Below are 16,741 nucleotides of genomic sequence, written 5' to 3'. Positions count from 1 at the left end.
AGGGAAAAAAATTCATTTTGCTCTTGCCGGTCGACCGGCCATCGCCCCCTCGGACATTCTTATTTTGATGAAAATTACAGTAATTCACCGTTGGAGTGGCTGATCTAAGATAGACAAATTGGTCATATTTTTATTCAGATTTGATAAAATTTTTGGTGAACCATTGGAAATGCTCTAAAGCTTTCAAATCCATCCTCGACATCTAAATCTAGAATGTTACATGGACTTAAAAAAGGCTATGCCCCTCAAATTATTGATGTTAAATCCACTAATTTCAAATTCATAAATTCAAAGGAAGCCTAAAGAAGACACTCCGAAATTTTGGAACGAAACAAACAGAAAGCAGGAGAAAAAATTCTAGCAAATATTACATTATAAATTTTAAATAAAACTCAACTATCTCACCCATGACCTAAAAATATATTAAAAATAAAACTGCTAAAGATACTATTCTCTTTAACATCCTAAATACCCCCAAAAGATTATATCCACTTATATACCCATTTTGCCATGCAGCCGCCACATGCAAAAATGCCCAGAACCGTGTGGGTGTGGCAATCTTTTCATACCTAATTAGCATGAGTTGCACTAAATGAAACTGTTTTCTCCCAGATCAATAGTTAGATGCCTAGAGAACACCCTTGAAGGAAAGGTAAAAACAATATGCAAGAGCAATGAAGGAAGATGAATAGGTTCAATGCAAAAGGTTGTTTTTCCAAACGACATCACAAGGGGGAGACATCCCATTGGTTATGAAAGGAACACAAACAAGCGATTGTCGATCAATTACTTTGATCATTACATAGTTTTTGGAACTTTACACTCCCATGTGTTGAATACAACCATGAGAAGAGAAAAGGCATCAAATGTATCAAAAAGTTAAACAGGGTCAAGTGTCAAGGAATCAAGTGTATCTAACCTTAAACACACCAAAAACATCATGAATTTTTCATAGTGACCAATAACTTCTCTTGTTTACCTACGAAGAAAATAATATACATGCACAAAATTGCAAGTCAAGACGAGGAAGAAGCCATAAAAATCAAAAGCACCTATTATCATCTATCTATTCAACCAGGGAACATGCTCAAAAATAATGGAATGGAACTTATAGTGAACAAGAATATGCAGATGAAAAAGAAGAAGAAGAAGAAGAAGAAGAAGAAGAAGAAGAAGAAACGACCAAAAAAATAACCCACTGAAGCATTAAAGCCACAATGCGCTAAATATTCAGAAATTGTTTCAATATTAAGCAGAATAGAAGTTATCCCACTGGAGATAAAAGCACAACATGGTACGCTGAGCTCAAGAAGTCATAATTTGAACCTCGAATGATTCTCTACACAAATTTGATGGCAGAGGTGGGGGGGAGGGGAAGACCAGCCAATCTCCGAAAAAAAAAAAAGTATCCAGAGGGATTGCAACTGAAGAACAAATTCATCTGCATATACAAAGACCAACAGAAGCACAATTGGGGATTGAACTTCGCACGTATCCTCTGGAGGTGGCAGCAGATAGCATGTGTTAACAGTTAGTAGCAGAGAATTCCTGTTTACCTTTTCACAATGTGGACAAATATTACAGAATAAGACATTTAAAAGCTGATCAATACCATGCAATTGCAAACTTGCTAAGAAAATAGAGAAAACAGCAGTGCAGATATAGGACCCTGTATTAAAAATCCATAATCCTAAATGAGTTAATTTATGGCAGCAGTATATAGAAGTAGCTGGATGTGATATTTTCATGGGGTCAGGAGCAGTGGGATAATTGGTTTCATATTTAAAATAACCCCCTAGAGTAAACAGAGGAATGCCTTCATACTGACATTACGATATCCGCATATTGTCACCACTCAATCAATATCAAGCCACTGAGAATATAATTGAAACAATCTGGTGTATTCTTAGCCATTGGTTTCATAGAAAATGAAATACAAAAATAAATAAGGAACAAAACAATCTACCCAATAATAGACACACATCCCATTGTAATATTCTAAACCAATCAAAAACAGAATCTTTGGTTCCATCTCTATTATCCAAGTCTGTCTTATTCTACTCCAGCTTCTTATGAACATGTCAAATCCACTTCAATCATCTTGATTTAATATCTCGTATTAAAGTTACACTCAAAGACTAAATCCTTTTTTTCCAGAATTTTACCACACATCCATCCCTTCACCATCTCAATATTTATTTGATTGTTACCTGTGAAAAGAATCCACACCCTAATCTTGCCCCTTCCCTGTGGATGCTATGTCAATGCTTTACCTCAGCGCTATAAGTATTATCTCCACACGGCAGTTTGTCCAATTATCTCTGATTAGCTCTTGAAACACATCTCATCCACAGAGCAATTTCTTCGATTCCTCACGTTTGGTATATCTCCCTTCCTCTTTCACCCTAAGAATAGTTTTTGGATAAAATTGCTATGGGTATATGTCATTGTGAAGATCTCAACTGTTAATTTTTTTTTGTTTGGAGGAATTTGTTTTAGATTAAATGAATAAATCTATTAGGAAATTTGTTTGGATTGAATTGAATTTCTGTTAGTAAATATTGTAGTTCAGTTAAATTTATTAATATATATTATATTATATTCTGTTTTAGCTTATTGTAAAAAATTCTACATAAAATTATAATTAATTTATTATACTAAGTTTAGTTTGATGAAATTTTTATTACAATTTTTAATGATTTATAAAAAAAAAATTTATAACCTCATCAGTTTAATTTGAAAATGCCAAAATCAAGATCCAAACAAAAGGTGGTTGAAAGTTCAGAGGTTGAATTTCATTCCGAAGAAATTGATTCAGAAAGAAAAGTAAAAAGGATGAGATTATATTGTAGTCATCAAAATATAATCGAGCCAATTGATTTTGAAGTTGTTAATAATAGATATCATGATATTATTAGTTAACCACCCCCCGATTATATGATCGATAGATAAAATTTTGAAAGGAAATATACCCTTACCACAGCTGGATTTAATTACACTTTAAAAGAGTGGATGGAGAATGAATACACAGAAGTTTATGATCATGCATACGAGCATTGGAATGTTAAGCGATCTAGTGAGTTGGTGAGGAAGCTTATTTGTGCGAGGATCAAAGTTGTGTTTGCTCTTCAGGAAAAAGAGCATTTTCATGGTTGTTTACACCACCTAAAAAATTATGGTATTCGAATGGTTAAAAATTTCGATGAAGACCATCATGAAGAAATTTTAGAAGTGATTCTTTTGTATACAAATACAAACCTAGGACAGTTTCCTGAACCAACAAGGGCTGAAATGGGGGTAGAAAATGATATGATCGGATTGTCCCATATGATATTTGACAACATTTTGGTTGGACAAAACTGCCGCAATTATCCTGAAGATTTAAAAGACTTGTTTTTGTTGATGGCAAATTCTTGTTCAATACTTAAAAATAGATGGATTATAGAAACTCATCGTTATTTGTGGCACTAGACTGTTAGATGTTACGAGAAGGTTTGGCATCTCTGTTGTTAGACCTTCTCGTAGTAGTAACATCTAACAGTCCAATGCCACAAGTAAGGATGAATTTCTATAATCCACCTATTTTTAGGTATTGAACTAGCATTTGCCATCAACAAAAACAAGTCTTTTAAATCTTCAGGATAATTGCAACAGTTTTGTCCAACCAAAATATTGTCAAATATCATATCATTTTCTACCCCCAATTCAGCTCTTGTTGATTCAGGAAGCTAACCTATGTCTGTATTTTCTTCATGATGGCCTCCTTCAAAATTATAAACCATACAAATACCATAATTTTTTGGGTGGTGCAAACAACCATGAAAATGTTGTTTTTCAAGAAAAACAAACACAACTTTGATCATCGCACAAATAAGCTTCCTCACCCATTCACTAGATCGCTTAACATTCCAGTGCTCATATGCGTGATTATAAACCTCTCTTTCTTCATTCTCCATTCATTCTTTTAAAGTGTAATCAAATCCAGCCGGGGTAAGGGTATATTTCCTTTCAAAATTATATCTATTGATCATATAATCGGTGGGTGGTTCACTAATAATATCATGATATCTATTATTAACATTAACCCCTCTAACAACTTCAAAACCAATTGGCTTGATTATATTTTGATGACTACAATATAATCTCATGCTTTTTCCTTTTCCATTTGAATCAACTTCCTTGGAATGAAATTCAGCCTTTGAACTTTCAACCACCTTTTGTTTGGATCTTGATTTTGAAATTTTCAAATTAAACTGATAAGGTTATAAAAAAACATTAAAAATTGTAATAAAAATTTCATCAAACTAAACTTAGTATAATAATAAATTATAATTTTATGTAGAATTTTTTAAAATAATCTAAAACAGAATATAATACAATATATATTAATAGATTTAATTGAACTACAATATTTACTAACAAAAATTCAATTCAATCCAAACAAATTTCCTAACAGATTTATTTCATTTAATCTAAACAAATTCCCCACCTAAAAAAAAAATAAAATAATTTAACAGCTGAGATCTTCACAATAACATATACCCATAGCAATTATATCCAAAAACTATTGGTAGAGTGAAAGAGGAAGGGAGATATACCAAACGTGAGGAATCGGAAAAACTGCTCTTTATATGAGATGTATTTCACGAGCTAATCAGAGATAATCGAACAAACTGCCATGATTGAGACCATGAGGAGGCTACTGGGGACCATGACCGAGACCATAATCGTCGACCGCCCGATGGTGATGATGATGCAGATCGTGGAGACCATGACCGTTGCCGTTGCAATGATGATGATGAATTTGGAATCTTGAACGTGATCGACGCAATGGTGGTGAAGACGATGATGGTGGACTTCCTGAGCCTGTTGTTCTCGTCATCAATGTCTCCCTATAGGATGCAGCATCTTCGCCTCCCTCCTAAGCTTCCCCACAGAGTGAGCTTCAACAACCTAGTAGTTGTCAAAAAAACAAAAACCAAAAAAATTACAAACATTAGTGTTTACAAAAAAGAAACAATAAAGGAACACAAGCATGCTATTGCTTTTGAAAATAAAAATTCTAGATGCTTCTATAAAAAAAAATAAGTTATTACGGACTTGAAAATTGGTTAGAACTTTATGGCAACAAACCAATGGGGAACGGGGAAAGGTTGTTCCAAAATGTCTAATTGTGCTACTATGAGAAGGTTTGATGTTGAGAGCTCTCCTCTCTACTACCGTTGAATGTTCTAGAAGTAAATTCCTCATCACTCATTTTAACTACACAAATTTCACCATTTACCAACCACTCATTTTACCTGCTCAAACTTCACCATTTACCAACCACTAATTTTAGCCAAGCCAATGAATGGTTGAAGTTTGGTGTGTACTAGTATAAATAGGAGACATTTGGATCTCCATTATGTGTGTAAGGAAGAGGCAAAGTCTAAGTGTGAGTGCTTGAATGTCATGTGTGATTATAAAGTGTGGTGTCTTAGTGTGTTTGTTTGTATAGTATAAACTTTGAGTGCGAGTGAATAAATGAAGAATATTAGCGTGTGGTTGTGTACTAGTGTTTTGTACTTAAGTTTATTAATTGTTGTGTTACAATTCAACACTTGATACTTTCTTTAAGGTTAAAAAAAACAGCAAACAGTCACAATAAGGGTAATGCCAACAAAAAGGAGTCCAAAATCAACTCAAATACAAACAAGAAACAAGGTATCAAGTTTGGGTTCGAAGGAAGTGGATTGGTGATGTGGGAGTTATCTAGCTGGTTACTAATAGTTTAGGCAAGACTAAACTAAGATTATTTGAGTTTATTCCTTAAAACATCTAAGCAATACCGTCTTTTTTAGATAAATTATAGAAAATTATAAGTGCACATTTCCATATAAAATTTTGTATTTCAACTATGTTTTGTTGGACAATTCACGTTCTCCATGGTGAATATGATATAGGTTTTGGAGCATGTGAAGGTAGAGTCCTAAGTTAGATAAAGAGTAAAAAAAAATGAGTCTTAATATGCATTAGATAGGTTCTCCACTTATGGGCCTAAGCTTTTAAGTGGATATGAGTTCTAAATAACATATGTTAGGCCCTATTGTTAGGTATGTGGACTTTGGGATTTCTCCGAATTGGGCCGGATTCGCAATGCGCTTGTGGACTCAAATTCCCTAACAATTGGTATCAAAGCCAATGGCTAGTGATCTACAGGTGGGCTCTTTTGGAGCATCGATGTTGTTGGGCTTGGGTTTGCACAGAAACTCTTGATAGAGCAAGAAAAATCCATGACGACTCTAGATGGAGCAAAGAAAATTCCTAGAGCATGTGGCAAGGTTGGACCGCGACAAGGTGGCTCTCAATTGAATATGGTTACTCTCAATGGAGTATGGCTGCTCACGATACAGTGTGTGCTGGTGGCCCAAGTTGTACTCAATGTTGGAGAGTTATAGATCAAGATTAAGGGAGAGTGCCTATAATCTAAGATGAACTTGCTCTTGATAGATCAAGACTCGGGGGAGTAAAGAGAGGCCCAATGTTTGGTTCACACATGAGGGAAAGATTGTTGGAGCATTTGCGAAGATAGAGTCCCACATCAAATAAAGAGTAAAAGAGATGGCCTCAATATATATTAGACGGGTTCTCCACTCATGGGCTTAAGCTTTTAAGTGGGTATGGGCTTAAGCTTTTAAGTGGGTATGAGTTCCAAATAATGTATTTTAGGCCCTATTATTAGGTATGGGGACTTTGAAATTTCTCCGAATTAGACCGGATTTGCAATGCGCTTGTGGGTTCCTCAAATTCCCTAACAATAGGTGCCTGACATTCACATGCTAATTGCCACCAAAATAAAAAAATGAGTTGACTAACAACTATTCCATACTATTTTCAACCAAAACAATTCGAATTGTGCTATTGAATTGAAAAATGAGTAAATCATGTGATTCAATTTACGATTCACTACCATCCACTGCGATTCAATGAGATTCATTGCAATTTAGTTTTGTTTTTGTTTGCATAATGCATAAAATGACAACATTTCACCTCTATCAAGAAACAAAAGACAGATCAATTAATTATATTGAATTAAGTGGTTTTATTATATATATATATATACAATTCAGTTATATTGGGAAAAATAATTCATTTTAATCCAAACCAAACCAAGCCTTAAGTCCCATCAAATGGGATCAGCTACATGAATCTTTCTTCTCCATTCGACTCTATCCAAGGCCATATCGTTAGTCAAATTAAGGAGATTCACATCTCTATTTACTACACTAACCCACGTCAATTTAGGTCTGCCCTTTTTCCCCTAACACTTCCATCTACCGTCACTGCATCACATCTCTTCACTACTACCTATGTTGGTCTCCGTTATATATGACCAAATCATCTCAATCTGCTCTCCCTCAACTTATCTTCTATCGGTACTACCCCTACCCATTCTCGAATATGCTCATTCCTAACTCTATCTTTTCCAGTCTTGCCACACATCCACCAAAGCAACAACTCTCGTCTTATTTACATGTTTCTTAGTTGCCCAACATTCCGTCTCATACAACATCGCTGATCTAATAGTCATTCTATAGAGCTTTTCTTTTTGGTCTAATGGATACTCATTTATCGCACAGTACTCCAGACACACTCCTCCACTTAAGCTACCCCGCCTTAATCCTATAGACCACATCCGCTCCAATCTCCCCAACCGTTGTGATAATCGATCCTAAATAACGAAAATGTCCACTCTTACGTAGTGCTTGGTCCTCAATTTTCACTTATCTTCTGCTTCCATTGTTACTGTTACTAAAATTACACTCCATATACTCAATCTTAGTTTTACTTATCCTAAATCCTTATCGACCCCATTAAGTATGAAAATCATACAAATACACCCGTTTTGAATGTGGTCTGGAGGGGGTGAAAGTAATACATTTTCATAGTTGAGAAGGTCAAAATGGACGAGTTCATAGACGAGGAGATCAAAGTGATATTCGCTAATAATTGAGGGTGTCAGGATGTTGCACACTACTTTCTTAAGTGATTTAGCATCACTTATCACACAGGATGCAGATTCATACTTTTTAGCAAAGATATATCAGTTTGACTGGTAGATTGACAAACACTGACATCTATAACCAATCCCTCTAGAACTAGTCAGACATCCCTCATAAATAAAGATGAAAAGCATGCCTCCCCAACTAATTATAAATTTCCCATTTATGGCCCTTTGTCATATATAACACAAAGAAATACAAACAGATAAATTCCAACATACATCCCAATTAAAAAAGATAAAAATGGAGATACGGACAAGTATGATAAGGGAATTAATTGAATGAATACATTTACAACATGATTTAACAGTGGAGTTTGATTTCATCAGGTGCAATAGACCCATCAAAAAAATTTTAAAAAAAATGTTTCATAAAGGATCAATTAATCAAGGTGCTAAACATTTGATTTACAATTAGAAGATATGACTCAACACAAACTCTTATTGGTTGCAGGCTAGTTTATGGAAGCTTACAAGCATGTATGGGCTAATATTGCAGGCATGAAGGATCTCTGCAATTGTTGGCTTTGAAATGGATCACAAAACACTACTTAAATTCTTGACCACTGTACAATGTTCTGCTAGTAGACAGCTTTTTACTAGAATGGACGATGGACAATTTTTCTTGTTCTTTCCATGACAACTATACTCTTGGCAGTTGTTTTTTCACTATAGCTAGAGACCTAGTGCTCATAGAATAAGCTGCCTGCCACATATTTTACGAGAAACTACTAGTCTTATACCTCAATTTGTATTTTGGCTAAATTACTCTAACCTCCCCTAAGATCTGACAAAAATACAATAAAGCCCACAATTTTATATTAATTACAAAGACCTCCCCTTCAAGAATAAAGGAATAAATAGAGCTAATAAATATATGAAAATTACTATTTTGCCCTCATTTTTGTCCGTTTCAAAATTTTAATAAAACTTTAATGTGAAATGATTCAAAAATCCCTTAACCCTAACCACACCCATTTCTCTATGCATTCATTAAGGGATTGCAATGGTAGGTGTTGGAAGCTGGTGGTGGTGGCTTGGAGGAAAGAGTGTGGAAGGATAGGGGGTTTTGGTATAATTGTATGAGTGGTGGTCATCGATTTGTGGTGGGTAGCCATTGATTTTGTAGGCGGTGCTAGGCGAGGATTGGTTTGTTGGATTTGTCATGATTTGAGGTTAGTTATGTATATGCATTGGTTTTTGAAATATTTTTGGTTGGAAGGTCGTGATGAGAGAGTGGAGAGGATGGTTGTGGGTTTGGGTTGAGAGTTGTGGTCTATGTTACCTAGAACGTGGATCGTTTCGATACATGGAACAAGAACGGGAAAGTAGTACGCCACATGCTCTAAAATGTGATACGGTAGGAGTCGACTTATATATATTATACTTGAGAATTTAAGGTATTTCTAGAGCAATTTTCTTTTAACTATTAAGTATCCAATATATATATATATATATATATATATTCATGTAGCAAATCATTTCTATGAAAATCATGACCAATTTTTTATATTTTTGTCTTATTAAAACTTAACTCACCTTAGATTTTAATTCATATATTTGAATTTTATTCTCCTAAGGTAACATTTAAAAAAATATAATAGAAAAAACTTTATGGATCATTTTGGATCACTAAATTTACCATTTTGGAACGAAAATGTACCATGTTTCGGAATGTGAGTACCAATACGTAATTCGCTAGGGTATTAGCGTTTTCTGATAACATAGGTTGTGGTAGGGTAGCGAATGGTGGTGGTTGTTATTGTTGTCTCTACTACGTGACAGAATAAGAGAGAGAAAATTGGGTGACAAAAATAAAGTGGTGTGTGTGAGGGTTAATTTCATTTTTTTCATTTTTATTATAAGGGTATAAATCACTCTGTTTGGTTTTGGAGTTTTCAAAAATAATTTTCAAGTTTTCAATTCATATTCTTTGGCTTTTTAATGATTTCTTAAATATTTTAATCATTTATTTATTTATTTTTTTACTTCTTAGATCCACTTAATCTAGATACACTTAACAAATATAAAATTTGTGAAAAAATCTTTACAAATTTCTTTAAATACAAAAATTCTATATATTTTCATATTTTTTGGTTCAAAGGTAAAACCTTAGCATCCTAATAACCTTGAGGTTATGGATTCAAGTCTCGGAGCAATCACTTTGTGCACTATGCCAGAAGTTAGGCATGTATCCAATCTTTCCCCTCCCAAAAACACATTAAGATATACTATTAGGGCATTTTTTTTTTTTAAGTATAAAAATGAATGACATCATAATTTTTTAATAGTTTGCCTATCGATTAACTAGCATTGCGGGGGTACATGATATGCAATTTAAATTTTTAGATAGATTTGTGTAATTATGCTAAAACTATGGGGCTGCTTGTATTTTTGTCAAACCTCAAGGGTGGTTAGTTTAATTTACCCTAAATTTTGTTATCAAGTTAGAGCATCTCCATTGGAGAATGCTATTTTAGCAATGCCAAAGCTATAATTTGGCATGCTAGTGCCAAATATTGCATTGTTACTCCAGCAGTGCAAGTGCCATTTTAGCACAACAACTACCATTCCCTCTTTTTTCCAATCACTATTCTCTTTCCTCACCAACATTACCAACCAACAACTGAATCTTGGGTAATGGACAACCAATGTTGCATATTGCAATGTCTAGAGTGATGATTGTCCCCTTTATCTTTATTTGGAAGTCTTCCATAATTTGTGGTTTAAAATTTTGAGTCTTTCATAATTTTGTGATGTCTCATTTGAGTGCTGAGAAATTTACAAAAAAATAAAATAAAATACCATAGTTGTTTGATATTGTAAATTGTTGCATATTATTCCATAATTTTACATGTGTTGCATATCGTAGAATACATCCATTGGTCCTATTTTACAAGTCATTGGATGCACTGTCACAATCCAATGCACTGCCATTCCAATCACAACCCTCAATGTCTCTTTCATCCCTTAGTCCCTCGCCTCTCATCCTCATCTTCTCACATCCTGATTGAGGATGCTTGATGACTCCATTGTAGACTCACTTTTCTCTACCCAATCTCTTGGTTGTCCCTCTCTCTATTCAATCCTTCTCTTTCATGGCTCTCATACATCATATCTCAAATCTCTCATACCTCAATTCTCAAATAAATACCCCCACGAAGCACTGGACAGGAAGACCTAGGGTTTCAGACAAGAAGACCTAGTGGTACACCACCTAGGGTTTCAAATATCTCCCTCTCCGCTAATCAGGTTCTCAAACCCCCACCAATTCTTGGTCAAACAACAATCAGTCCAAATCATGTCTCCATCCACAATTTCAGAACCTGGTGACACCACCTTCGATGTCATCACATCTCTGACGATGCCATGTGGATCTCCTCTTTGCAGGTCTGATGTTTCTCTTCTTTTCTTTTTTTGCTATTTATTCCTTGAATTCATGTGTCAGTTTCTATTCATTTTGTATTAATTTCTTAGCCATGTTCATACATTGATTTTGTGTAAGGATCATTTTTGTTGATGTTACAGCCAAACTTGCTGCCAAATTTGGCACAACAAATGCATTTCCAAAATGAATCAAGATGGATAGCAGCCCACTAGAAAAAAGTTGACAATGGAAAGCTCCTTTGGCAACCCACAACAATTGCTCTTACGTCCCTTCTGTATGGGCTGAAATCTGTCAGTTACAAAGACATTGCCTATCATGAGAAAGGAGTTTCCTTTTTCATGATAATAAGAGCAATTTGAAAGGAACTAGTGTTCCTACTATCAAGATGTGAAAGGAGCAAACAGATTCCTAACAACTTCTGGACAAACAATTTACAAAAATCTGAGATGAACCACACAAGGAAAATATGGTTTACTAGAAAATATTTTGTTCCCCTATCTGTTGAGGGACAAAAATTAACCCATGTGAGGTGGGCCCACCCAATGCCTACATGGAATAAGGATTAAGGTAATAAAGTAAAAAAAACTTGCAATGCAACTTACCAACTTGCCAGATTAGTTTTGGGCGAAGTGGCTCATTTTCATTGGATCAATTTGCTGGCTTAATCTCATTGGACAAAATGAGTGACAGGTTAGCCTATAAAGGGATGTAATTTTTAACTCCAAGGGAAGGAGGTATGCCTAAACTTTTCTATTTACTTATTCAATTTTCATTTAGATATATGCTATATAACTTGATTGTCGAAGTGCCTTCCGGCCAGCAACAGCCGGTCGGAAGGCACTAACCGTTTATTCTTTTGTAAATACAGAATGGTGCGGCTCAATTCTTCGTTAACCTCTTGATTAATACATGTGGGACAATTTCTGCCTACACATTATCAATTCCCCCAAAACAAAAAGCTAGCCCTTTATTTAACACACAAAAAATTAAAAACTAACTAAGCAACAAGAGAAAATCAAATAAAAGTAAAAATCAGAACACACAACAACAAAAAAAGAGGACTTCATAACCAAACTATATGAATGATTTTTTTGCCAAAAATAGAACACAAACACAATACATTTGATTGAGAAAAACTGAAGTACTATATATATAAATAAATAAATAAATAAAAGAGTTATTCAACCCCCCAAACAAAAGTACTAAAAAAAAAGAGATCTATAGCTAACGAACTAAGCACCTTAAGATTTGCTTACCTCAACACCTCTTTTTGAATACCATTGTTATCGACCGCAAAGTACCTAAAATAGCCACAGCATGAGAGAGAGAGAGAGAGAGAGATCTTAGAGACTGAGATATGACAAGCTATTATTAACAGCATTTTGAATCAATTCAGGATTTTACAATAACTACCATTTCATATTTCAGAATGCAGCGCCAATACGATCTGAATTGCAATTGTTAGGTTCCCAGTCACAATAAATAGTCTAATAGGTTTCATGTATCTGTCTATATTGTAATCATGTATTCAACAAAATCCCTCCGCTTGATCTAGACTCTTGCCTCCAAGACAAGCCAATATTTGGACATATACATAGAGAGAGAGAGAGAGAGAGAGAGACAGACAGACAGGGGTGCTTACAAAGAAAGAAAAAGAAATTGGAGAGAGATGATGGGTTGGATATGTGAAAAAAAAGAAGAAACACAGGTGTGCCTTCCTTCGCAATAAACCCTAAACCCTGCATTGCACACACTGAAAATACCCTTATGGCTGGCAGCTCCAGGAATTTTCACCAGGGTAGACATTTTGAGGCTCTATTTGGCTACGATTTTTTTAGTCACTTCCTAACTACTTGAGCCCAAAAAATAAATAAATAAAACCGGAACAGTTGTTTTCAGCTTATTTAATTGACAATCAAGAATTATTTACTTTTATTTTTGTACAAGATTGGCAACTGATAAAAGGTCAAATTTTAAATAAAAAAAAAATTTAAAAAAAAAGCAAACTTTAGTGAATAATTTTAAAATTTTATATTAATTTTTTTATTTAAAAAATAAATAAATTACTAACGAATAAATAAATAAATAAACAACTTAGCTAAACCTTCACAATAACAAAAGGCTAGCTTTTTTTAGCAACAACTTTATCTTAAAAAAACAAAAAAGTTACTAAAAATTCAATTGTCCAATCCAGCCTCAAAGACTCTACCCTTTACAAGATTCACTAATTTAAATTTCTTAAATGGCATAGAAAGAGTTATAATATATTGTTGCCATTTTTTTCCAACAAAAAACATGCAAAATCAAATACATCATTTTTAATGGACATAATCAAGCAGTTATTCATCCATTGATCTCCTGTTTGGGCTGTTTTTTTTAGATGATAATAAAGCCGCTGTTACTGTAATTATACATGTATTTTAAGAGTTAGTGTGTTCTGGGTTGGGTGTTCAACAAAGTAGATCTGGGCCAACTGGTATTCAATAGAGTGGACAAGGGTGTTCAAAGTTAAAAATAAATAAAATTCAGAGAGCACACCAGTTGAAATTCTACCCCCAAACCACTCTTGGAATACCATTTTTCGACCTAAACTAACAGCATAGTTGGAGATATGACATATATATCAGAGAGAGAGAGAGAAATATGAGATCTGAGGGAAAGCAAAAACCTGGTTTGCGCAGAGCAAGAACAAACGTTGCAGAGGCTGAGATGGAGAGATGCCTTTTCAAAGTTACGGCCGCCGGGAAGGGGGACAAGAGGAGGAGAAGAAGAAAAACAAAAACAAAAACAAAAAATAGACATTCGATACGTAACCTAAAAGCTCTAATGGGGTGGGCTGCACTGTGATAACCTTGTTTGTATTTATTTTATTTTTTTTTTTTTTTAATTAGAGCTCTTTTATTTAGGGAATATAGGGAAATTCTGATATGTCAGGATTGCATATTAAGGAAATTTTGGTATGTCAAGAATTTGGAAAAGGAAAGACAAAATATATATATATATATATATAAAAAATATTAGAGTATGACATTGTATCTGGTTTATAGTTTATAGACCAAATTGGAAGGAGGTCCCTGTGTATAAACTTATGTCTATTTTGGCAATTAGGCAAAAAAATCAATTTATTAGTGTTTTTTGAAAAAATATTTATAAAAAAAAAAAGAGTAAAGGGTGATGTGACTTTAATAAGTCAATAAGTTGGTTTTTTTTTTTAATTACTAAAATAATCATTAATGAAATAAATTTTTCTTACAATTTGACTCTATGAAACAAAATTACCATAATGGATATCAATACACACTAAATATTAAAACCTAATTTTATAAATATATAACTTTTAGAAACAATTATCGATGCATATCTTTTAGAGAAAAAATAACATGGAGTAATCAAATTCATAGGTATTTGAAGACATGGTGGGTGGAAAAGTGTTTTAGTGTGGTATGTGTGCATAGGGGTGAGCATGGACCGGATTGGTCCGGATTGGGAGAAAATCAGGACCAATCCGTTATCTACGGTTCCTGAAAAATTAAAACCAATCCAATCCGTTTACATTGTGAAACCAATCCGAACCAATCCGTTGAAACACGGATTGGATCGGTTTAGAACCACGGATTTAAATAAAAAATAAAAAAATAAATGGCTACAAAAAAATAAAAATAAAAAATTTGCAATTTCTGAAAATACAGTCATGCTTTTTTCTATCATTCTATGTATAGTGACAAAACAGATCATTAGGATTTCTTTTGTTAGGCTTTTCAATTTTGTAAACCAATGGCTAAAAATACTTGTTAGGAAACCATTCACTAAACTGGTTGAGGTCACAATTTTCACCACTAAGTTAAGTTGAGACCAATAAACAAAAATTATAATATATGTTAGTTTTGCACTCAGGACACAAAATGGGTCCCTTTCTTTAGGTGCAAAGCAAACAAAATGGGTCTTTCACCCCATTCTAAGAACAGAATCATTAATCATAACACAGTTCCTTAAACACAAACAGAAAAAATATGTAATCATGGATAGATGTATTCAGTTTTTAGATGCATCAGTTTTTATAAATCTTCAATAGTCAATAAATGTATTCAGTTTTTAGATGCATCAGGGATAGATGGCATTTGAGGCTTTTCTGCTTGCAACATCTGGAAAAATATGTAATCATGTCTATCATTGTCTAAAAACTAACAGCAGATCCTAAAAATAAGCATTTAGGTGCAGCATGAAATTAAAAAGGAAACTCCAAGTATACAGCATATGTTTGAAATTTTATTGATTAGGTATTTAGGGAAACAACAAAAGAAAGACAGTGAATCTTTTGTCACTATTGTCACTACTGTTTCAGTTAAAGTGTTCCATAAACACTGATTTGTGCATCAATGGTTACAAACAACAGAAAATAGAAATACAAACAGAAAAAAAAAAAAAAAAAACAATCGATCTAAAAACATAATGAAAACATAAAACATAATAAAAATAAAAATAAAAACAGAAAAAAAAAATCTCCTGCTTACATTTACCGAATCCATTGTAGATGACATGAACAATCGATCTAATCTGCGATGGATGATCTGGGAACCCATTTCAGAGTGTTAGAGATTAAACCTATTTCAGAGTGTTAGAGAGAGAGAGAGAGAGAGAGAGGAGCTCACCGAAAGAGGAAGACAACAGCTATTGCTATCGATCTAATCTGAGATGCATGATCTCGGAACAAATAAACAAAAATAGTCACCGATCCGAGAGAGAGAGAGAGAGATGAGAGATGAGAGATGAGAACACCAAGAGAGAGCTCACCGACAGAAAGAGACGAGCAGCAGCACACCGATCTGATCTGAGATGGATGAGAGTGTGAGAGAGAACTCAGTCTGAGATAGGAAAGAGAAGAGAGAGAGACACCATCGATATACAGACCTGAGATGAGAGTGAGAGGCGTGAATGAGTGAGGTGAGGCTGCTGGATTAGGTTGACACTTTAGTTTTTATATCATATAAGAAATTATATGGTGTGGGAAGGTATACAGTATAAAAATATAGATTATTTCTAGATGGTCCGGATCGGTTTCAATTTAGAACTGTGGGGTTCAATCTGGAACCGATCTGTGGCCTACGGGTTTTGAAATTTTCAATCCGGAACCGAACCACGGATTAAAAAATCAATCCAAACCTATCGGATTTGACTGGACCGAATCGGATTACGGATTTTACGGATTCCTTACTCAGCCCTATGTGCAAACTATGAGCTAGTGCTATAATTGGATCATTTGGTGTATAGAATGAGCATAGTAACATATAATCAAATTCATAAATGTGGGAATT

General features: G+C 34.2%; 1 long non-coding RNA gene across 1 annotated transcript; it reads right to left on the bottom strand.

The window, feature by feature from the left end:
* Window positions 1–1,882: 1,882 nt before the first annotated feature.
* Window positions 1,883–16,378, bottom strand: LOC114258835 (uncharacterized). The gene is made up of 4 exons (XR_014342893.1): window positions 16,079–16,378; window positions 15,941–15,997; window positions 12,686–12,730; window positions 1,883–4,953 (listed from the first exon to the last, which is right to left on the bottom strand). It is a non-coding gene; the product is annotated as an uncharacterized LOC114258835 (long non-coding RNA).
* Between the last annotated feature and the right edge of the window lie 363 nt (window positions 16,379–16,741).

The sequence above is a fragment of the Camellia sinensis genome, chromosome 10 (genome assembly GCF_055761805.1).
Source record: "Camellia sinensis isolate YWXY chromosome 10, ASM5576180v1, whole genome shotgun sequence".
Classification (NCBI taxonomy): domain Eukaryota; kingdom Viridiplantae; phylum Streptophyta; class Magnoliopsida; order Ericales; family Theaceae; genus Camellia; species Camellia sinensis.
Note: the sequence above shows the minus strand (reverse complement) of the source record. Positions and strands in the feature narration are given on the sequence as shown.